Raw genomic sequence first — 24426 nt, 5'->3', positions numbered from 1 at the left:
ATTTTGGCATCAATAGACTTACTTTTCTTTTTTTTTTTTTATACTTTAAGTTCTAGGGTACATGTGCATAACGTGCAGGTTTGTTCCATATGTATACTTGTGCCATGTTGGTGTGCTGCACCCATCAACTCGTCAGCACCCATCAATTCGTCATTTATATCAGGTATAACTCCCAATGCAATCCCTCCCCCCTCCCCCTTCCCCTTGATAGGCCCCGATGTGTGATGTTCCCCTTCCCGAGTCCAAGTGATTTCATTGTTCAGTTCCCACCTATGAGTGAGAACATGCGGTGTTTGGTTTTCTGTGTAAGGTTGCCACAACTTTTAATTTGCAAAAACTGCAGTATCCGCAAAGTGCTATAAAATAAAGCACAATAAAATGAGATCTGACTCTACCTCACTCTCCCTTGTTCTTTTACTAAAGTTTAGCCCACACTTTTACAAATATCACCTTTATTAAACTCTCCTTATATCACTCAACTCTGATTAATACAAGTGACTACCTGATACGCCTGTATCTGCTCTGCAGAGACAGCATTTTCAAAAGACTGTTCTTGAGATTGAAATAAAAAGACTCCAATGTTAAATTAGCTTCAAAGACTAGGTTAAGCAAAATTAAATGTGTTTTTACTTTTGAATCTCATACTTTGGTGGGTATAAATACTTGCTGAGACTCTACAAGAGAAGGACATGGTGAGCAGCATTTTCTAAATCTTATTTTTCCCCCAGAGCAGCTTCTAGGACTATAAGGGCAGAATCAAGGTGGAATTTTAGTAGACTAATGTTGTACCCTCCTAAAGGAGGTAACGTAGAAGGATTTGATGGGGGTCGAGGCTGCCAGTAACCACAGCCTCCTATCCTGGACTGGTTGGAACATCTTAAATAGGACACTGGGAAGTGTCAGGGGAGGCTGAGGGAATCCTGCCAACACAGTGATGATCCCTGGCTGCTGGATTCAGCTCATTGGTATTTCTTCCACCTCCTCCCTAGTGAGGATTTCTGTTACTGGCTGTCACTTCTCATCACAGTCTCTCACAACTATTTCATTACTTTCTTCTCTCTTCTGGCCACATTGCATTTGCAATGAGACTATCCAGTTGTCTTTCTGAAATGAACTAGCCTACAGATATTTCAAAATATTCTTTCATCAACCTTTTCACTGTTTACCCTATTATTTTTCCAGGGTTTCAAGGCATTGATGTCAATGAGAACTGAGTTCTACTGTGATTATAAGTCAGTGAGATACTGCTTTCTGTTTAATCACTAAATGATATTAAATATATTATGGGTCATGTTAAATATTTTGAAATATTAACCTTTTTCTTATTTTTGTGTTCATTGTTGTTTTAGAAAGTTAATAATGCCAGACATCTGAAAGTGAAATAACCTCCCAACTATACACGCTATTTATTTTGCTCATTTTGTTTGACTCAATTCAATTCATTTTACTAATGTACAACTCACTGTCAAAATATGTTGACACTCTAAGTAGTTTTAAATAGTACTAAATGCTCTCGGCATTCAGTGGTTAATTTTTGCATTCTTGAATAAATACATTTACAAAAAAAAAATACAACTTTATAGCTTAAAACCTAGACACAGTAAAGACCACCTGACTCCTTGCCCACATATTTCTTAATTCCCATAGCTAGGAAGTCTTAACCTCAAAAGTGATTCAATCTAGGCCTACTTGCAGGACCAGTCTTAAGCCAAAAAACTCATCCTGAACACCAGAAGTTATAATTTTGCTCTTGCCTGATTCTTCCTGAAAGGATGCCTGCCTCCTCCTCTGATTGCAATGACTAAGCTTCTGTCTTACAAGGCAGTATTTATTAGAATGTAATCACAGAGATACATCTTCTAATGTAGTGATAAAGACGAAGGCTCTAAAGTCCAAATGCTTGGGGTTAAGTTCCTGCTCCCCTAATTGCTAGATTTCTGTGTCCCAGTTTTCTTACTTAGATAATGGAGCTAGTAATAGTTTCTACCTCATCAGGTTGCTATAAGGTTGAAAATAACACATATTAATCACTTGGTAACCATTTATTATCTCAGGCCATTTGAGACTAGGGTTCTGTGCTTTTTTACCTATATCAGTCAGAATCCCAGCAAGAGACAGAATACAACTCAAAAGATTCAGAAGACTTGAAAGATTCAAGGAACATATAGAGGTGTAGGAAGGGCTAGAAGGGTAAGGGGTTTTGAGGCACCTGAACACTAGCAACAGTGGGAAGCCATTACCACTGTAGTCTTGAAACCCTGGAATCTAATGACAACTGAAGCTGTAGGGGAGGAGCTGTCTAATAGGAACTAGAGCTGCTCTTATGAAGAAATGGGGTCACTTCCAGAAACATGGCCCAAATAAAACATGGGAAAGAAATTCCCTACCTTTCTCTCTTCCCCACATTCAATCACTACCGGTGCCTCCCAGTGGAAGTCAGCTGGCAAGAAATTCTTGGGAAATGAAGTTCATAGCGATAGACTTATCAGGGCAGACGGAGAGGCCAAAAGGATGAAAAATGGATCCCAGAGAAATGCCAGGCAGAAAATATCCAGGATGTCAGTCCTTAAGCAGTTTTTTGTATAATCCAGTTCCTTACTTTAGAGTTACAGCTGCCACACTTACAGATGCTCAGCTACCTCTCTTGACTCTGAATATGTTCTCCTGGAATTGAGCCCTAAGTTCTCTAGTTCCTGACTATCTTTGTCAGACTTTAACCAAGTCAGGTTCTGCTCTTTGATCCTCAAACCTTGGTTCTAATGGAGAACTTTTTCCAGAAGACTGTTTTTTGCATGATTATTGTTTTGGACAGCCTTAATGGCCCATTCCTGTACAAATTATCATGTCAGCTGTAAAGTTGTTCCAAATTTATCACTAAGACTTAAAATAACAGAGTGAACATTTTATTCTCTGTTGCTTTTGGTCATAAATGCAGAGAGATAGTGTGGAAAGGGAAAAAAATAAATGTTGAGAAATGGAAAATAGGAAAATGAACTATTGAGGGATAATTCCCCCATCAGTGTCTTGCATTTCCGCATGTCTTAAAAGCATAGGCACTTATTCCTTTTTGATACAGAGTATATTTTCAAGAATCTTTGTATAGTGAGCAGCCTTGGAAAATAGAGATAAAGTTTTCCTCCAAAGTAGAGGGTATGTTTGTTTACTGCCCATTATAAAATATTCCTGGTCCCTAAATTCAACATTCCTCTTTTGTAATTCAATCCCCTATGTGTGTGGGTGTGTCATATGGCTCACTTCATATTACCTGTGGGAACTAAGACTCAGGGAATGGCGTACATGTCAATTATCTGTCACAGGTATTGGCTGTGATAAACTGTGTAATAAACTGAGTGTGAAACTATGCTCTGTCTCTAACCCAAGAGACTTGTGTATGCTACCAACACGCTATAGGCTGAATGTTTGTGCCCCCGGCCATGGTAGGATAGTCACCTTTTATAGTTTGAATGTGTCCTCCAAAAAGCATGTGTTTGAAAGTTCACCTCCAATGCAACAGTATTGATAGGTGGGGCCTAACGGGAGGTGTTTAGGTCATAAGAGATCCACCTTCATTAATGAATTAATGTGGATTATAAAAGGGCTTGAGGCTATGAATTCAATCTCTTATTCTTTCTGTCTGTCTGTCTTTCTGCCATGTAATGACTGCAAGAAGTCCCTCTCTAGTTGTTGATCCCTCAACCTTAGACTTCCCAGTCTCCAGAACCATGAGCCAATAAATTTCTGCTTATTATAAATTACCCAATCTGTGATAATCTGTTATAGCAGCTCAAAACAGACTAAAACAGTTTCCATATAAGGGGACAAAGAGACCAGAGCTCCTTCTCTCCCTACTATGTGAAGGTACAGCAAGGAGACATCAAACTGCAAACTAAGAAGTGGTCCCTCACCAGGAACTGAATCTACTGGTACTGTGATCTTGGACTTCCCAGCCTTTAGAACTGTGGTAAATAAATTGCTGTTGTTTAAGCCACCTGGTCTATGGTATTTTGTTATAGCAACCCCCCCCCAGACAACTTAAGGCATCCATAAAACTGTGGCAGATAACTTGTCAGGTTGTAAGTAGAATAAAATCTCAAACTCTTGACAATTGTTGACATACACTTCTACTTCATTTAATAATATGGACTTCTTTAGATAATGACTTATTTGGGAGTCATGCTGATGATAGGCGCTGTCTAGTGTAAGAGACACGGTTGGCCATTTCCAACTTTTTACCAGTTCTCACTCTCAAATAAATTCAAAATTTTTTTAAAGACACAAAATATTTTTACTTAAATGGTGTAAAAGCCCATACAAAATATGCAGGTTGTTTCACCATTGAATAATAGCATGTCAGTTTTACACATTGTAACATTTCTGGTAGGCTGAGGAAAAGCCCTTTCCCTGAGACATATACATATATACGCACATGCATATACACATACAAATACATGTATCACACAAACACATATGCACACGTACACACATAGTCCATAAGACTAGGTTATGTTCTGAAACCAGTTATCTAAGAATACAAAGTATGTTTAAAAAGCAATGTTGCCTCAACTTTGCTTTTTAAAAAGAGCAAAGCTGTGAGAAAGCCTAGCTATGAGAAGGCCTAATAGGAAACACAAGCTGTAAATGTCATATTTATGCAAAGAATGGTCTCATTGCATCCAGAACACTTAATTCTCACAGTGCTACCATCCTTTTATTCTTCTGACTCACATCACCTTTTTAGAAGCATTTGCAATAAAACCAATGCTTTGTACTCGATATAAATACTTATAAGCATAGGACTTTCTGGGACTTGAACTGAAATCAGATTCAGCAAAGCTTCAGCCTGATATTGGGGTAGTGGGTGTGTGGGTGGGTGAGGAATGATAGTTTAGCTTCAGCTTTCCAGGTGAGCCCATGCCCTCATATTCATCCTTGTATGAAGAGAATTAGTCAAGAGAAAGTATTTAGAGTGTTTCATGCAAATATCCAATTTCCCTAAAACCTAAAGCAATAATGAAAATTCTGTAACTTATGCTTCACTGATTTGCATAAGCCTTGCCCATTCCCTATATTCTTATAAAATTGTCATAAATGTTTCCATCTTAAAAAAAAAAATAACCAAACTAATAACTTTATACATGGCAGGACCTGTGGAAGCATGAAGGAATTAGACACCTGTGGTAGAAGGGAGGGAGATTTAAAAGATATGAATGTACAAATGAAGAAAAAAATCATTGTACTGAAAACTTAACCATCTTTCAAATAAAAATGCTATATCCTTCCCCATTGTGCCTCCCCATCTTGCCTAGGTCCTAGCCAAGAAAGCAGCATAATGCAATGAAAATAATAAAGACTTTGGATTTGAAGTTAAGCAAAGCAGCCTTCCAATACTTGCTTCTCTCTCATTAGCTGTGTGACCTTAAGCAAGATAACCTGTTTGGACTCTAGTCGCCTGATCTATGCAAAACTCAAAACAAAAACCCATTACGAAAGTTTACTGACAACATAAAATGTTACAATTCATTAGCACCTGTAACATAGTATTCTGTGTCATCCAATGTCATTATTATTTATTATTATCATTAACCATTATACTATATTATTTAATCCCATCACATGGTGTACTCACACACACTCACAGTTGCTCAGACTGGACCATTTAGACACCGCAATTAACCAAACATGCCCACCTCTGAAGGTGTGGGAGGAAACTAGCATACCCAGAGAAAACAGATATCTATAAATAGATATCTATCTATAAATATAAATAGATATCTATCTATAAATATATATGTTTTCTCAAATTAAATCAGATTAAAGTGATGTATCTGACTATATAAACAGATCTTTTACACTTGGATGTTGATTCTCATACAGTCAAAGCAAAGCAATGGTGAAGAAAATTCCTCTGTGCATATATAAATATTGGAGAGAAGGAGAGGAATGTGTATGTATTTTACATGTATGTTTCATATACCTATTATTTTTACAACACAAACAATATAAATTAAAGTATGACTCTTGAAGGTTGAAAGTCTGCAAAAGATAGAGGGGATGCAGAAACATTGTGGGTTAAAAATGACAGCTCAGAGGACACTATGAGTCAGAACTAGAAACCAGAAGTCCTTCGTTTCTACTGTCTTGATAAAAACATCTAAATCACCTATTTTTTTCTGTGCTAAGTTTCCTCCTTAAGTTGAGGTTAAGCATTCATCCAATTTTTAAAAACCTACACATTAGACCCAAACCATGTACAATTCCCAAGTGGGGAGGTCACCTGCAGTCCCAGCACTCCTGGAAAGTTCTGACACATGTTCACCCACATGGATCCATTTCCCAGCCTACTTTGTAAACGGTCCAGGCCTGAAAAAAAAGGGGTTGCAACTTCTCTCTTGCCACAAATAACCTCAAGAGACTCTACAGGTTAATGGAAGATGTCGCTATAGGCGTGAGAAATCGTGGTTGATTTATGTGCCAGACTCTTCCAGCTAATTCACAAGTTGTAGGCCATGCAGTGTCTCAGGAGGGCTTTCTTAGGAAATAAATTTCTGTTTGTTCTCCTTTAGATAGACTAGATATTAGTATTCATAAGACAGATGTCTCCAAAGCAGTGCCTGTGAGCTTAAATACAAATATGAAATTAGTCATTTGTAAAGCAGATTTACATATTTCTCTGATGGGCTGTAAGATTGTGATTTTGAGTACTAATTCATGTAATTCATGTTTTAATACATTTACAGTGGCTCTCAAATTAGCTTTTCAGCCAACCATTGGGAATTGTTTTCGGCTTGTTGGACTATTAATTCTAAGTATAAAACAAAGTCTTATGAAAGAAAGGGTAAAAAATTGTGTCCTTTAAGTTACACAAAGAAGCAAAAATTGTCCCCAGGAAATTAATACTCTAATTATAAACCTTCTGGTTGAGAAAGTTTTGAAAAGCTTTGTCTCTTTTATGAAGTCAAAAGTCTTTGGTTTGGCTTCATTTATTTTTTCCCATTCAGAACATATGAGAATATTCCCAAAACAACAGAACAGCTGGTCTTTTCAAAATTAGAAAAGAAAATACTACTAACACTGTAGAAAAAGAAATCCAACTGTTGGCAAAACAGCTGTTCTTATTTCTGAAGGATATGGCAATGGCTAAGGCAACATGTTTTCCTGCTTAAATTACAGTTTTGGAAAAGAGAAACATCAATCATTGTTTATAAATCAAGTTGTAATAGTATCAGTTCCCTTCTTTCAACTTAGTCCACTTAGAATGTTTCCAAAGATTGAGAGGATTATCACGCCGCCCAAATGTTCACATTTTGAATGACTTTCTGAGTTTACATTTAAATAACTGACATCTTATAGTAGGCACAGGTCTTCTCGAATTTACTATACTACACTGTATTTTCTTCCAATTTTTCAGTTTTATATGGCAAGACATCGACAAATGTTAATGATGAAGGAGAAAAGAAGCAATTTAACAAATCGAAAATGTATGTTCAGAGTTCAAACAATATCCTAAATTATACTGTGTATGCCCTCAGGGGTAAAATAGAATTTAACACCCTGAACCAGTCTCTCTTGGTCCAGTGGACACAGGACTGTGTCAAATGTCAAATTCTCTCTTAACGCTCAGTTTTGCTGCACAAAAGTGACAAAACATTCATATGCACATTGTCCACAATTCAAAATTGAATCTATAAAAGTATTGGTCTGACATTTTTTGATAGAGACATACTTCTTAGCAGAAATAGCTGAAACTTGAAAATTGCTTCACTGAATTAAAAAAGATGAATTATAACAAAAGCTATACAAATAATTGATTAATAAACATTTAAAGATTCAACAATAAAGAATCTATGTGGTAAGCCCCCACCCCCGGTAAAACCAGAGCAAGAGGACAGTTCTATAAGGCCACTTAATTGATATAATATGTAGGTCACCAAAATGTTTGCAACCAATCAGCAAATTTCCACATCAGATTTACTAGTTATTGGTTTGGCAGCAAAATGGAGGCTATTTTCTTTGCAGGCTATTTTCTTTGTTGAGCCATCTTATTCATGTCACATTGCAGTGAAAATAACTACTTTTAAGTTCCTAGTGTTGGCCAGAAATGGAGCTCAGCGCTTTCCACACATGATTTACCTTAATCTTTGCATTATGCATATGGCTCTGCTGAAATTACTTCATTTTAAAAACAGGCTAGTGAACTCAGACAGTTTTATATTATCTGTCATTTATCTTAAAATTCTTCAGCACGGACACTGTGATATACAGCAAGTTCTCACTTAATGGCAATAGGTTCTTGGAAACTGACTTTAAGCTAAATGATGTATAATGAAAACAATTTTACCATAGGTTAATTGATATAAACAAGAATTAAGTTTGTACAGCATATTTCTGGTCACAAAACCATCAGTGAACTTCTAAATAAAGACTAAACATACTTCCAACATTGTACATTGAAATAAATGTGAACTACATCTACACATAAAAGATTAATGAAAACGAATAAGAGAATTATTTACTCATTTTTTGGTGAATCAGTGATGGTGGGTTTAATCTAGGAATAAGTGTTTGCAAAATGAAAATGATCAGGAGTCCCTCCTCCCACTATGAGTTCAAAAGCAAACAGTAACAAATATGGAAGGTCCCTGAGTGCTTTCACACTGCATTGTTTATTGTTGCGCATCTGTAAGATTATCCTCTACTTTACGAATTTTTACTAGGCAGTAATGTCTCTTCATTCATTTATTTCCAACCTGCTTATTCCAGTGCAGGGTTGCAGGCGGCCAGAGCCTATCCTGGCAGCTCAGGGTACAAGGTGAGAACTGACCCTGGCTAGTACATCATCCCATTACAGGGTGTACACACACACACACACACACACACACACACACACACACACATACAGTTGCTCAGACTGGACCATTTAGACATGGCAATTAACCAAATATGTCTACCTCTGAGGGTATGGTGGGAGGGAAACTGGAGTACTCAGAGAAAAGCCATGCAGACATGGGGAGGACGTGGAAACTCCACACAGGCAGTAGCCCCGGCTGGTGGTCTATTTTTTTTTTTCTCATCAACATTATACTGTTGAAATAATCAACATTATTCAAGGACTTGCTGCAAATATCTGATATATACTTTTATTTTATTCCTTCAAGTAATTAGTAACATCTGAAGTATTCAATTGGGAAAACAAATGCCAAATTTAGTCAGCATTTTGAAAGACTAATCAAAATTCACAGTTCAGAAGCTGATACTTGAAATTCTTCAATTATCTTTATCTGTGAACAAAACCAGGGCTTTGTGTTAATTAATATAATGGAGGATATTAGCATTAACCAAAGAATCGTAGGTTGGTTTTGGTCAATCTGCAAGACTGGTTACATAACTTGCCCAAAATGGCATAGCTGGGATCCAAAGAGGTTTTTCTGATTCAAAGACACTTGCTCTGAAATACTATGCTTAATACATTCTGACCTTATCTTCCATCAGCATAAAACTGTGGATTAGTTTATTTGAACTTTGACTGACAAGTGAATGATATAGAAGACAAAGAAGACAAATAAGCAGAGAAAGGGAAGGCAAGAATTTCCCTAACAAGACTGTCATATGTACATATGATGCCACTATACAATTCTTATATTAATCAATGTCCAAGCACCTTCTCCATTCCCTGACACTGGGCATCTGTATTAGTTTGCCAGGGCCTCATAACAAACAACACATATTGGGAGGCTTAACCAACAGAAATTTATTTTCTCATAGTTCTAGAGACTGGAAGTCCAAGATCAAGGTGTCTGCAGGCTTGATTTCTCCTGAGGACTGACTCTCCTTGGCTTGGAAGTGGCCACCTTTCACTGTGTCCTCACATGTCCTTTCCTCTATGCAACATGTATCCTTAGTGGCTCTTGTGGGGTCCAATCTTCTCTTCTTAGAAAAACTTACTCCCGTGGGATCAGTGCCCACCCTAACAGCCTCATTTTAACTTCATTACCTCTTTAAAGGCTCTATTTCTCAATACAGGTACTCAATACAGGTATTTCTCAATGAGGTACTAAAGGTTAGGGCTTCAACATATTCATTGGAGCCAGGGGATAGAACTCAGTCATAACAGCATCTAATCGATCTCCAAGTCCAGGACATTTTGTCGTCCTTTCCTCTTCATAGGCATTTTTGCTCCCTTGTGTAGGTCATCAACACATCCTGCCCACTCAGTATAACAGTCTTCCCACATCTGGTCTTATACATATCCACAGGGTTCTATAGACCAGTGTGTTGCTGAAAATTTTTGATAAAGTGTCATTTTTGAGAATGTACCCTCAATAAATATAGATATGTTTATATATATTTAGAATTTTTATCAATGTATTAAATATTACTATACCTTAATTTAATTCTTGGTTTAACAGAATAATAACTGTGATTGTCTTTATTTCCTTTCAGCTCCAAAGACTGAGAAACACTGTAAAAGTAAACCCATACCTAGATCCCTCAGAAAGCTGCTACATAACTTATAAGTATGTGCTAAGAGATGGTAAAAACCTATTCGTTAAGAATTAGAGATAACTCATGTCCAGTTATAGAAAGGCTGAAATTCATTTGGAGTTTGAAGAGTGCTGTGGAGTCGCCTCCATCCACGGGGAGGTGTTTCCCTATACCTGAGCCAATTGAGAGGTGCATTAAGGAAACACATCAGATAGCTTGACAGGTGACTCTAAGGTTTGTGGAGCTTAAGGACTAGTATGAGATGCTCAAGTTAGATCAGCCCAAAGTAGAGGAGGGAGGGAGAAGCATGTGTGTGTGTGTTTGTGTGTGTAAGAGAATGTTAGAGTGAGCTAGGGTGAGGGTACTGTCTTGGGAGTGACCTGCATGTTCGCTGAACATTGGGCTGAAAGTAAATGAATACATACATGGACCGGACAAGAGGAAGCTTTTCTGGAGACACTTTGGAAAGGTCTCCATCCAAAAGGGCTAAAATAATTCGGAAGAGGGGAGGATTTCGGGGAATCTTGGGGGTGTGAAAGGGTGTAGCAAGTGGTCAGCTAAAGGACAAAAAAGAGATAGTGCTCATGTCATCATCCTCATGGGGTAGGAATTGCAACTCTGGGTTCTGAGGGGATGCATCTCCTGGAAAATCTCAAGAGCCCCTCATGGTGGCAAGAATCTTCACAAGATACTTCTTTAATTTTTATTTCAGTTAATTGTTTGCTGAGTAGAAAAAAATACAGTTCCTTTTATCGCTGAATTGTCAGTACCTTTTTTTTTTTTTTTTTGAGACAGAGTCTCTGGCTCTGTCGCCCAGGCTGGAGTACAGGGGTGCAATCTCCGCTCACTGCAAGCTCCACCTCCCAGGTTCACACCATTCTCCTGTCTCAGCCTCCCGAGTAGCTGGGACTACAGGTGCCCGCCACCACGCCCGGCTAATTTTTGTATTTTTAGGGTTTCACCATGTTAGCCAGGATGGTCTTGATCTCCTGACCTCGTGATCCGCCCGCCTCGGCCTCCCAAAGTGCTGGGATTGCAAGCGTGAGCCAGTCAGTACCTTTTAAGACAAATTTTACTCAGCAAACTAGCACTGAGGACAAAGCATTGCTTTGAGACAAACTGTCTGTGAGATGGTTGATTTTAAGCCATGATACTATATTAGAAGGTTGTTATTCATAGAAGCACTGATTAATATGCTTTTGCTCCTGGAAGACTCTACACACCAGCCCATTTCTCCCCACCTCTTTGCTTAGCCTCTTTTCACCTGAGAAGTCCTGGCACATTGCGTATCCCAGAGACCTACTGCAATGTTATTTCAGCCTCTGCAAGTTTGTACTAATCACCTGCCTTTGTTGCTCCGTGAATGGAAAATGTGTCACTTCAAAATATTTGTAGATCATCTTAGGAATTTATCTAGAGTAAGAAGGAGCTCTGCAGGCTACCAGTGATTAAACTGAAAAGAAAAGTAAGTTCTATTAGCAAAGAGTTGATGAAATCCAGCCTCTCATAGGAGAAAGGAGTAGGTTGGAGTAAAGATCTTTGACTCCTCTCTAAAGACAAGCTCTGTTGTGTTTCTCATGATAACCAAATTTCTTTTTCAGCATTGAATACATGTCACTTGACTGTCAGCATTAAAAAAAAAAATAGATTTTGTTCAGTCTTACTACCATTGTAAGTAATAAAGAAAAATACATTGGATAATTCTGTGAAATAAGAATTAATTTGTTATTTATTAACAAATAATTGTTAATCAATTGTAGTATCTAATGATGTCAAGGTACAGTGAGGAGATCCTTTCAAAATATAGCTGTTGAAAGCAGGAAGTTTTCAACATATATCTAGATTTAAAAATACCAATACTCTTTGACCTAAGATTGCACTTCTAGGAATCTGGTCTAATGGAAAAAATGTCTGTTTACAACTGTGTTCATTACAGTGATATTTACAGTATTTTTTAGAATTGGAGAATGATAAGTTAAAGTTCATATACAAAATATCATATTCAGTCATGTTTTTGTAGAATAATAAATAAGAACAACTTAATGGTCACTAGCTGTCAGGTACTATTTCAGAGTTTTGCATCTATGGACTCAATCCTTATAACAACACTATGAGGTCTGAACCATTGCCATTTCCCTTTATATACGTTAACTGAGACACAGAAAGGTTAATATGCCCCAAATGACACAGTTTGTTGGAGTACAGCTGAGATTTGAACCCAGGCCTCCTGGCACTATTATCCATGCATACAACCACCACATCACAGGCCTTAGTTTGCTAAAGTTATCATAAGAGTGCCACAAACTGGATAGTTTAAATAAAAATTTATTGTCTCTGAATGCTGAGGCCTGAAATCACGGTGAAGTGTTGCCAGAGTTGGTTCCTCCTGAGGCTGTAAAAGAGAATAAGGCATCTGTACCAAGTCTTTCCCCTAGTTTCTGGTGGTTTCCTGGCAATCTTTGGAACTCCTTAGCTTGCAGAAGCATCATCCTGACCTCTGTCTTCATCTTTATGTAGCATTCTCCCTGTGTGCATGTCCGTGTCCACATTTTATCTTTTTGTAAGAACACCGGTCATATTGCATTAGGGGCTCACCCTACACTAGTATAATCTCGTGTTAACTAATGACCTCTGTAAGGACCCTATTATTGAAAAATAAGGTCACATTCTGAGGTACTGAGGGTTAGGACTTGAACATATGAATTTTAGTGGGACACTGATCAGTCCATAACATAGTTTCCAACCATGTTAATATTCTCACTACAAAATAATAAATGAACAAGAGCAGAAAACATATATAAATAAATACACACACACACACAAACACTGATCTGCATTTAAAAATAAACACATTAGGAAGGGAAGGAAAATATACTAAGTTATAGTATCACAGGTCTTACATTCTTCTTTATTATCATTTGTTTCTTACAATAAGCACTCGATACTACTGCAATCATTTAAAACAATAATGAACCGAGTGCAGTGACTTATGCCTGTAATCTCAACTATTTGTGAGGCTGAGGTGGGAGGATTGCTTGAGGCTAGGAGTTTGAGACTGAGCTATGATGACACCATGGCACTCTGGCCCAGGAAACAGAGTGAGATCCTGTCTCTGAAAAAAATAAAAATAAAATAAAATGCAGTAATGACATAATTATATTTGAAAAGAAGTAGAAACATTTTTTTCAAATTGATTAAGATTAGATTGTGTAGCGCTGAAGAGCTATGCTAGTGATTTGTATACACAGGGTAGGCCATATCCTGGGCCATGATTTTAACTTAAGGGTCCATGTCCCCTGCTCAACATCCTGCAAACACCATGTTTTGGTCCCATGTTTTCCCCCACATCCTATTGTTCTCAGCTCTTTAAAGAACTACAGCTTGCTGCTGTGTGGCCTTAGTATATTATCTGATAGGATATTTGAGGAAAGGCTCAAACAGATACATCTTGAAATTTTAGCAGTGTCTCCCTGGTGGTTTTCAGAGTGGAATGATTGCACACCAGGTGTTGTGCAAGATCACTCACTTAGGGTGTGAGGAAAATATGAAGACTTCTCTTAATATGTATTTAGATACCGATATTTAATACATAGGTTGGAACTCTTACTTTGCTCAGAGCACATGTCAGGTGGCCATCAGTCAGGTACAGTATTACAGTATTCAGGTACCCTCTGGGAAGAGTGAGAAGGTTGCAGAGTAAGAGTCACAGGGCAAAAGAGGGGACAACTGGGCCTGTGTTAGTTTCCCAGGGCTGTCATTAAAAATGATCACAAACTTGGTGGCTTACAACCACAGAAATTTATTCTTTCACAGTCCTGGAGGCTAGAAGTCCAAAGTCAACATATCAGCAGGGCCACACTCCCTCTGAAGACTCCAAGGAAGACTCTTCCTTTGTCTCTTTCAGCTTCTGGTGGCTACTGGCCATTCTTGATGTTCCTTGGCTTATGGACACATCACCCCAATTTCTGCTTCTGTCTTCCCATGGCCGTCTTCCCTATGTCTCTCTGTCTTCTTTCCTGTCTCTTATAGGACATCTGTCGTTAGATTTAAGGCCCATCTAATCCATGATGATCTCATCTCAAGATCCTTATCTTAATTCCGTCTACAAATAAGCTTTTCCAAGTAAGGTCACAATCTGAAGTTCAGGTGAACATATCTTTGGGGGCAGGGGGAATGCCATTCAACTTGCTGCAGGGCCCTAAAGTATTACCTTGTTTCCAGAATACTGAAACATGTTTAAGTATGCATGTATATGGTTAGGTGGATTTATAGATCATATTATTTAGTTTTAACCAAATTAATCTTCACAGAATAGACAAGTGGATCAAAAAATTTAAGGCAAAACACCCCACATATTAAACACATCAATTGCACAAGCCCAGGAGAATAGGGAAATGGAAAGGCTGACCCTTCTCCCATCCTCTGTATGAGCTCTGTGTCAGCCACTGAAAACTGCCATAATAATATAATCATACCTAATGAGAAGTAGACTAAAATGTTTAAAATGATCAAGAAATTCATTTGAAATATGGACTTACATTTACTACCATTAATAATACATCTTATATAGTGTGCCTTGAGATTTTTTTAATGATACTATGAAGTCATCACAATTAGTAAGACATATTAAAACCAAGCACTCGGAACATGAAGGTACTGCTCCATAAATGCTTTACCCATGTTTCAAAGTCACTTTAATTTTACAAAATTAGCTCAATTTCATGGCAGACATAAAATCGCCTTTTTGAAGATTCCTGACTGTGAGAAAAATTATGAAAGCCACATACTATCTATGAAACCTTTATTTTTTCCTCCTTGGTAAAAATTAGCTGAAACACTTACAACATAGAAATGGAATATGCCTACCCTGTGAGTAAACAGCAAACAGAGAGCTAAAAATTTGAAGAAACCAGAACTTCGGACAATAATCTACACATTGTCAGATATTTTCTATAAAGTTATATGAAAGTAGAGATATTTCTAATATGACACCACATAGTACTTGCTAGATTCCATTTCAAAAATAAAATACTTCAAAGCTATTTTTTGTGTACCACAGAAATAAAGATGTATTATACAAGATACGTTGTTGACATTCTGTAATTTTTTAATGTTTTTTTCCCCACAAAATTTATATTACTACATTAATGGAACAACTATTTTCACAGGAATACGGAAAAGATTTTGAAAAAAAATTGCCGACATACTTTCACTCTATTCACTTCATTGTTTACAGGCAAGCTATTGCAGCAAAATCAAAGCTAGGAGTATGCAAAGTACTGCTGGAAGTCATTGATGTAATTCATTTTTAAGAAGATTTTTAAAATATAATCGAGCCCTTACAATAGCTCAGTAATGATGTGGGAAGTGAGCAAGAGAATCTATTGCACAACCCAGGGATGCATCTGCTATCCTGCGTCAAAGTTTTAAAACAGTTGTTGAACTAAACGTGAGTGGTCCATTTTTCTTTTACAGGAAGACATATGTTTCAAATTTGCTGACTTGTTCCCTAGAACATGTGGTGTTTGGTAATATGCCACCTAACAAATAATTTTAAAAAGTAATAACTATGCAAAATATGTCCATGTGATGTAAAGGTGAAGTTTTAATAATGAACAATAGACAAGCTGCATTTTTAAAGTGTTAAGAAGAATAACTGTTAAAAATGACTGCTTTGAAATCTTTCCATATTTATACGTGTTACAAAAAGCAATACAACGTAGTTTGGGTCATCTATAAAAGCTCTCATACCTGTACACTTTAAGAACTTGAGAAGAGGCCGGGCGCGGTGGCTCACGCCTGTAATCCCAGCACTTTGGGAGGCCGAGGTGGGTGGATCACAAGGTCAGGAGATCGAGACCATCCTGGCTAACATGATGAAACCCCGTCTCTTAAAAATACAAAAAAGTATCTGGGTGTGGTGGCGGATGCCTGTAGTCCCAGCTACTCAGGAGGCTGAGGCAGGAGAATGGCGTGAACGCAGGAGGCCTAGGCTGTAGTGAGCAGAGATCGCGCCACTGCACTCCAGTCTGGGCGACAGAGCCAGACTCCGTCTCAAAAAAAACAAAAAACAAAAAAAAAAAAAGAAAGAAAAGAAAAAGAAAAAGAAATTGAGAAGAGTCTATAAAATACCTGAAAGGCATCAAAGTTAGGAAAGTGTGAGAAACTGTCAGTCTATAGAGCCCATAAAGACGTGAGCTCTTTAAATGTAATGTCCTATTTGGAAACAGGATAGTGTAAAATGAGACAGTTGGTAAAAAATTAGGGGAATCTGAAAGAAGTATGGACTATAGTTAATATATATCAGTTCATTAGCTGTGTGGGAAATGTCCATAATAGTGTAAGATGTGATCAGTAGGAGAAATGACATGGGCTAATTGGAAATTCTCTGTAGTATCTGTACAACATTTCTGTAAATCCAAAACCATTCTAATGTTAAAAATTTACTTAAAAAATAAACTTGTAAAAAGAATTTTCCAACCTGTTTATAAATCTTTCAAACAAAGGGTTACAGTAGGTTTTGGACTCATATATTAAATATATAAAAATGCAATATCTTCTAAGTCATTTGAAAATTTAAGAATAAAGTTTCTTTTTTATGACCATTTAAAAAGAAAATTTAATAATGAATATCAGAGAACTTACTAGCCAAACTTTAATTAAAACATTTACATGATTAGCACCTGAAATGAAAATGAAAGTCACAATTTGGTAAGTACAACTAACAGTGCATTCCTTCCATTTGCATCCAGCTATCTTTGTGAAGTATCTCTTTAACCTATGACAGAAAGTACAAACAAGTGTCCAAATACAGCAAATGTGATCCTCAAATCTCTACATGAAAAACTGTAATCCAAGAGTTTGAAAATAATGAGCTATTCCATCACATTGCTTACATTAAGTTATTACACTAGTGAGAGGAAAGGATTCTCTATAGTTATTCCATTAATAAACTACAAATAAAAAGTAGTTTCTAACAATTATATTTAATTTTCAACACATCCATTTTCATTTCTGTTTCTGTGTATGTTTTCAAATGCATGTTTGTTACTTGAAAATATTGGTGGCTCATGCTCAACGTTTTTCAGACAGGGTATGCAATCTCCAGATTTAGAGATCGCAGATCTATCTTATGGACAGCTAACTGATGGCATGTCTTGTTGCTACAGCAGCATCTACATCATGAGGATGATGTTAATCTCTCATACTTACCTGGCTCCTTATTCACTTTGAGCACCTCCAAAGGCACATGTGCATGTACGCGCACACAAACACACACACATGCACAAAACATAAATCTTGTGTGCACAGACTGTATATTCAGTTTTGATTTTCAATATTTAATATAAACTAAAATGATTTAATTCTAAACAAGGCAAGTTACAGGTGGGAAGGCAAATTTGCTCTACAAGGACCCTCTCTAGAATACAACATGAATGGTGGTCAGAAAGTGTGCAGACTACACATCCTCAACCATCAAGTGTGCAGACTACACATCCTCAACCATCTACTTCTGCATGACCTATGAGAAGGGGAGCCATATGAGTTTTTATCCAGACTGAGACATTTGACAGAGTAAAGGTAGGTTACAATAATATATATTTTTGGATGACATGTGTAAACTAGGATTGTCTCATACAAACCTTCTCATGAGCCAATACAGCTTAATCGTCATATGCAAAGGATCTGAGGCCAGCTCTGCCATGACTCAGATTCGAGCTCTATGCATTACTAATTGTATAAATTGGCCCACTTTGTTAACACTTCTGTGCCTTAGTTCTATAAAATGGACATAATAATAGTGCTTACCTTATAGATATTATAAAAGGGTTTCATTACCTAATATAAATAAAGCACATAGACCAATGGCTGGTGCAGTGAAGACTCAGTAAATATTCTCTAACTACTTATACAGAGATATCTCCCACTTCAAGTGAGGTGCATTGAGTACCCCAGCCTTATAACATTTGACCACTCCAGGGATGTTGCATGCTGCACAGTATTGATGTGTTTACCTGTCTACTTCTCCCATGAGTGTCTAAAACTCCACAGGATTGAGACCATGTGTGCTTTGTGACCTCCTGTATCTTATAACCATCCCAATGTCTGATGTGCAATAAGTTCTTTTGAATGGATAGACCTACACTTTTAATTTTTAAATGTCTTGGTAAAAGTTTTGTATTGAAAAATGGCAAAATATCTCCTGACTAGTCTACATATTCCTTGAGGAACTTATAAACATGTCTTATTTTTGGTCTTGATGAAACATGTGCCTTGAAAAATAGTAAATATTTGTTGAATTGAATTATTAGAAGTATGTCTCTAAATCACTTATTAAAATATTTATTGAGCACATTCTAGGCACTATATGTAAAGACAGAAAAAAGTTATCTTCATGAATCTTCTAGTATGAGAGACAGACAATAAATAAGATACTCAAGTAGAAATAGAAATATAGAAGTAAATAAGGTAGAGTTAAAAATAAGGGACAGTTACTGTAGAAACCTATTGTTGGGTTACTATACCTTCCCACTTTTCCCAGGAAAATCCTGCTTTATGACTATTATTTCAGGATAAATGCTATCAGTTCTCCTCTTACCCCCAAAAGTGTCCAAGTATGGAAAATAAATATATCATCCTTCCACTTATAGTCATTGCAGTGATTTTGCTTTCGCTTTGAAAATGGGAAGACATTTTTGTTACTTTACTGAAAACAGATGGAAGGGGGCAGGTTCACATACAGGAAGACTAAGTAGGAGACTATTGCAATGATCCATAGGAGAGAAGATGGTGACTTGGACTTTGGTGGTAAGAGTGGATTTCGTGGGAAGCAGTCAACCATTATATTTGTGTTGAAGGTATAGCTACCTAAATTTGCTGATGATCAGATATTCAGAGGGGAAGAAATAAGATAATCAATACTAGTCACAAGGTTTTTTATTTGGAAACATGGACAAATAGAATTCCAACTTACTGAGATGGGGAAGACTATGAGAGGAGAAGGTTTTAGAGAGGTTTGAGATTATTTTAGAACATATTGGGTCAGAAATGCCAAACAGAAATCCAATTGAGGGTATAAAATAGGCGTTGGATCTATCACTATGGAGTTCACAGGAGGGGCCTAAGCTTAAGTCATAAACTTGGGAGATGGCAAAAGTAGGATTTCCTTGAAGTCAAGACTGACTGAGCTTATGAAGAAAGAGAATACAGACAGAGAAAAGGAAGCCCGTTACTCTTTCTTCCAGTATTCCAACATGAAGGAGTTAGAGAAATGGGGAGAAAACCACACAAAGATTGAGAAGAAATAGTCAGAGAGGTAGAAGACAGACCAGGTCCTGAATAGTATCCTGCATGACAAGTGGAGAAATTATTTCCATGCTGCTGATATGGAATACAAGGTCAAGGAATATGATGGCTGAGAATCAACTACTGTCCCTAACAACATAGAGGTCACTGAAGCATTCATAAGGGGAGTGGTTTGGGGAGAGAATGGGAAGAGAGAACTTAGTGATAGAATGCATCAACAGCTTTTTCACAAACGAGAAATATAAGTAGAGAAGTATGAGGTGGAATGAGGTCAGGAAAGGTTTTGTGCTTATATTGGTAAAAATAACATTTTGGCATACTGATGTGAATGATTTAGTACAAGACAGAAACTGACAATGTAGAAGTGAGAAAAGAGGTGCTGTGGCAATTACTTCAAGGAGGTGAGAGACAATATAACTTCAGAGACAAATGAAGCCCTAAGCAGGAATATGGAAAACGAATCTAAGGGAAGATAGCATATGTGGTCACAAATGCAGGTAGGTGGGTAGGTGGGAGCATGTGACTTTTCTCTTTTGATTGTTTTGATGTTTTCCATGAATTTAAAGCAACATCATCGATACTGGTAAGGGTGAGAGAGGAGGTGAATGAGGTTTAGGGGAGTGGAGAAAGCATTACACACCTGTAAGAATGGAAGAACGATTGGGTGAGAAATTGTAGTATTGGACCGGGCGTTATCATTGATACTGGTAAGGGTGAGAGAGGAGGTGAATGAGGTTTAGGGGAGTGGAGAAAGCATTACACACTTGTAAGAATGGAAGAACGATTGGGTGAGAAATTGTAGTATTGGACCGGGTGTTAGGTTGTGCTAACATGAAAATATTCGCTGCCCCATCCTAGAGGTTCCTCTTTACCGTACTTGTCACTGTAAGAAGACTAAGTTTCCCACTCTATTGATGTTAGACTTGATAAAGTGACTTTTTAGTCAATGAAATAGAAGTGGAAGAGGAATATACTACACTGGAAGACAAGGTTTAAGAAATATCTGTCGTTCTGCTGTCTCTTGATTTCCTTTCCATAAGAATAGCAACAATCCCCAGAAGAAGTTGCTCCATTAGTCCAAGTCCCAGAGTAAAGAGTTGAAGCTGACCACAGAGCACAAATAAAGGAAATAAGAAACAAACTTTTATTGCATTTGCTACTGAGACTTTGGGGATTATTTGGTATCACAGTATAACCACCAGACAACATTGCCCACTATAGGCAGAACTAAGGGCCCATTTGAAGTTATTGTCATGAGTATAACTAAGCCATATTAGAATGACCGTGGATATTTTTTTCCTAGCCACATTCATCTGCATGAAGGCAGACATGGTATGAGTGTAGAGTTAGATTTAACCAGGGTTGTGATTATAAGAAAGTGAGAAATGGGCAAGACATTTGAGAGTTGAGATGTGAGATTCGAGAATTGAGATTTGAGGGCTGAGATTTGAAAAGTGACTGTGAAATTAAGAGAGAAATAAGAAACTGAGGGCACTGAGGAAAAGTCTAAAGATGTTGGAGAAACAGATTGAAGGTCTTAGTGAGAACAGGATTTTTGGAATTGAGATACCAGAGGGAGTGAACTGAAAAGACAGGAGATTGTGGTCAGAGCACGGTATGTCGCTTTGATGGGAGAGTGGCCAACACTGACAATGACAAGGTCTAGAGCAGTGTTACCCAAAGTGCAATGATGAAACAGAGTCAGTCTGCAAAGCTCAAAATGGCACATGATGAAATAACTGCAAAAATGGGGACTAAATAAGTACAAAACTTTATAGCAATTTGACAATGCCATGATACCCAAACATCTGATCAGTGAGCTGCCGTTTCTTTAGATCTACATTTTTATTACTAGCTTATTTTTATTTCACTTTCCAAAAGCATCAATCTATGATGAATTAAAAATTACAAAGCAACAAAAACAATATTAAAAGAAGGTTTCATCTTCACAGGCAATTTAAGAAATTTGGTAAATGGCAGCAGTTACCAACTTTTTGTTTCTGGACCCTTTTACAGTCTTAAAAATTATTGCAAACATCTTTTTAATGTAGATTATATCTGTTGATACTGCATTAGAAATCAAAACTGAGAATGTTAAAAATATTTATTCATTAAAATAATAAATCCATTAAATAGTAACATAGAAATTTTAAGAAAGATAACAATGTCTTTCCAAATGAAAAAAAAAATTAGTAAGAGGAGTGGTACTTTTTCATGTTTTCGCACATCTCTTTAACGTGTGGCTAAATAGAAGATAACTGGATTATCCTACCTGCTTCTGTAGTCAATCTGTTCTGGCAATACATGTCATGTAACCCCTGGAAAACACTGTTCATATGTAAGACGATAAAAATAAAAAGTTAAGTAACATCTTGGTAGTAGTATAAAAATGGCTTTACCCCTCGACCCCTGAAAGTATCTTGGAGACCTAGGATACATTGGATTACTTCTTGAGAACTGCTGATCTAGGGTACAGACAATAGAATGAGTGCCTAAGGCAGAATGTAGCACAAGTGTATTGGAGGAGAGAAGTTCAAGAAACTGAGAGTCCAGAGTGGAAGTCACCAATACCTATGGCAGGAATTGTGCTAGGGAGAATGGCAGTATGCGAAGAGCTAGGAATCTTCAGGATATGATGGGTGGGGGTCAAAGGTAAAGGGATTCATCTTGTGTTTCAGGAGCAGTGAGTTGCAGAGTCTTCCTCTAGAAGTTACAAAATTTGAAAAAATCATTACGAAGAAGAGTTCAGCTTAATTTTAAAAAAATCAGAAAAACTAGTCAACTAACCTCTTTACAGAGCATTAAATATGATAATGCCAAAATAATTCTAATGATTGAAATGCTTTGAGTCTCCTTGGTGTGATTTCTTCTCATTTCTAGCTAATGAATAGTAATTAATCACAATGACTTTATTACCGACAGATCTAGATGATGCTAGCTAGCCATGGTTTTCATTTATTGGACACTATAAATCCCTTCCTATGGTACAACAGACCAATGAAATAGGCATCACAATCCTTCAAGAAGCAGCCAATAGTTTATAAAATCTGGACAGTGATTGACATGTCTGGTTTTATTCTCTGCCAGCTATTAGTAGCAAAGGTCAAAAAAGAACTATAAGTCAACCAAAACTTCAAATGAACATACATCTCTCTTTTTCAGACAAGTGAGACCTCATACTCCCAGGAATGTGCAGATCAGAAATCAAAGCAACATCTTTGGCTGAGCTACAGAGATAGAAAATTGGGATTTCAAGTAGACTTAAATGCCATACTTAGGAAGGGTTTCAAGTAAATCACATCTAAATCCCAGACTTAAATTAAAAGGTAATTACCCTTCTTCATTTTTGGCATTTCAAAAAAGATATTAGGGCATAAGAGGGAGAAGTAGGGGAACAGGACAATAGAACAGAGTGCAGGGATGCCCTGGTTTCACTGATGCAAACATTATTTAGCAGAATAGGAATGATTTGTCAAAGTAACATTCACATTCCCAGAGTAATTAATTTTCATTCCCACCATTGAGCATGAAGAATTAGAAAGTACACGAAGCAGAGAATTATAAATGTCCCTGAGTAAAAAATAAGAAGCACTTGACGGTACTGGTATTATTTAACACCCACTGACCGCCAGAAGTGAGCAGGGCATCATCCACAACAATGCAGTCACATGCCAAAGCCGTGTCAGCTGCTGTGGTGAGCAGGAGTCCTTAAATTTCATCAGTAATGCTATCTGTCAATCTGGATTCAATAGCAGTTTAAATTCTGGTGATTGTTTAGGAATTCTCTGCTACACTATTTCACCTCTACACTACTGCCATAAAGCAAACCTAACTATCAAAAATGCTTGATTGATTATGTGCCCATTAAGGATACTTTGATTGATGAAACATGCATTCTGTGCACTGGAGGAAGAGGAGCTCAAGTCACAATTTACAAATTTACAAGTCAGTGTATTGCCTCCTCTTCTCCATCACACCCCGCTCCATTCAAACTGCAGTATTTTGAAGGAGTGTAAAAAAGTTATTTCTTTTACTAAAAGAGCTGTTGGAAGAGCAGATGCATAAATGTGGGTGAATAAGTCACAGGATATTTACCCTTATTAAATTTCCATTCCTTACACTCATCTGTACCCTAGATATGCCATGCAATGCTGGCTTTTCTTTCCCTGGAAAAGTCAAGAATAGTGGTATCAGGCATTTGTACTCCTTATTTCTATGCAACAAGACTCAGCAAATGTGTGAATGGTAAAGCACAATGTAAAGAGCTTAGCACAAGGAAGATGAAATAACAGAGCACTAAGAATAAAGGAAATGATGTATTTAAGCATAACAATGCTAATGAGAGAGAGAGAGCACCCTTTAATGAGAGAGAGAGAAACAGAAAGAGAGAGAGAGAGAAACAGAGAGAGAGAGAGAGAAATGGTGTATGCTTAAGAATCCCTTCTAGAATTCCAGAGAAACACAGAGAATTCCAGATGTGTAATTTCTGTGTGATCATGTCCTATGTGATAATGAAGTCTTCAAGTGGGAGGTGGGGAATCTTCTTTCATTCATGTTACATCTTTCTCCAGAACTAGCATGTCTCAGCCAAAATATAGCTGTATATGACACCCTAACACAATCCAGACAGGTATATCC

The sequence above is a fragment of the Colobus angolensis genome, unplaced genomic scaffold (genome assembly GCF_000951035.1).
Source record: "Colobus angolensis palliatus isolate OR3802 unplaced genomic scaffold, Cang.pa_1.0 Scaffold328, whole genome shotgun sequence".
In the NCBI taxonomy this organism is placed as follows: Eukaryota; Metazoa; Chordata; class Mammalia; order Primates; family Cercopithecidae; genus Colobus; species Colobus angolensis.
The sequence above is the reverse complement of the archived record's forward strand: the minus strand, read 5'-3'. Positions refer to the sequence as shown.